Below are 1,463 nucleotides of genomic sequence, written 5' to 3' on the forward strand. Positions count from 1 at the left end.
CAGAACGCCGACAGTTTATACACCCGCACACTCGTGCTTCCACTATCGCATACATGTCTCTCTCCCGCTCCTTGTATCTATGTAGATTTTTCTTCCCTTCTTGAGACACGCCCTCTTGATCGTGCACACACACACTATCGCCTCATTTTAAGCTAATACCTTTCACACACACACTCTTTGTGTCTTTGTCACACATGCACTCCATCCTCCTCCTCTCTTCCTCTCTCTCTCTCTCACACATGGGCTTTTTGCAACAACTAGCAAGATGCGCATGCATTGCACGAAACATGAAGATGCATTTGTATGAGTAGTTTATCTTGTGGGAGAAAAGGATGAACGAGGGAAGGCCTTATTTGCAAATATGGAGACGGATGTGGGTATCTTTTTGCAAAATTGCCATAGTTTCCTTCCTATCCGTCAGATATAGATCCGACGGCCTATATTGCAGGATGGCAGGCACAAGATCATCACCAACTATGATTTTTATAAGAGCAGGGATAAAAAACAGAGTTGGTGATGATGGTGGGCCTGCAATCCTGCAATACAGGCCGTCCAATTTATATATGACGGATAGGAAGGAAACTATGGCAATTTACCCGCACTCCTGTCCACATTTGCAGAGAAGGCCTTCCCTCGTTCATCCTTTTCTCCCACAAGATCGTGATGTTCCGTGCAACGCACAGGCATCTTGCTAGTAAGAGTAGAAATTAGACATATACCACTTCTCGAATCTTGAAACCAACAACATTCCTCCCTTATCTCATCAAAACCGCCAAAGGAATATATTTTGAGTAACATAACATATTTTAGTGATATATGTATTTCAAAACTAGACTCTTTTTTTCTATCAAATCGGTGAATATGTATTAATCTACTTTGATCATGTGGCAACGCATTGGCACATTGCTAGTAGTTATTACCACTATATAATTTTTTGGACACCAGAAAAACGGTGGAGTACATATACAAAGAGAAGAGGCGCACGCACGCAGTTGGTCTCTCGCTATGTCTCACACATGAGAGTTACGTAAAGGCACCATTAACAAATAAGCCCTAAAACCCTAGGTGCCCGATTGCTGCATGCGCGGGTACCGGGTACGTGGTGGAGCGCACCTTTGTAGGAATAGTCAGCTCGCGTGATAATTTGATCCGTAGGAGTTGATGGTCGGGACCACAGGTGAATGACTTGGAGGCGGTGGCTCGCCAGTTGCCACAGACCGAGTAGCCATGTTTAAAATATCATTTTTTTAGCGGGGTTAAGAGTTCCGATTTTAAGTTGCAAATGTCATAAGGGGAAGGTCCCATTACAAAATTGTAAATTTCGAATTGATTTCTAATCTATTGTATTCTTTTTCAAGAATGTTGCCACTCGGATTAGAACCGAGATGCTTGAGCACTGCTTCCTAAGAGCAGTGTGTCTACCAATTTCACCATAGCGACTAACTTCAAATAATAGGTAACTT

Source organism: Triticum aestivum, chromosome 1B, assembly GCF_018294505.1.
Source record: "Triticum aestivum cultivar Chinese Spring chromosome 1B, IWGSC CS RefSeq v2.1, whole genome shotgun sequence".
Classification (NCBI taxonomy): domain Eukaryota; kingdom Viridiplantae; phylum Streptophyta; class Magnoliopsida; order Poales; family Poaceae; genus Triticum; species Triticum aestivum.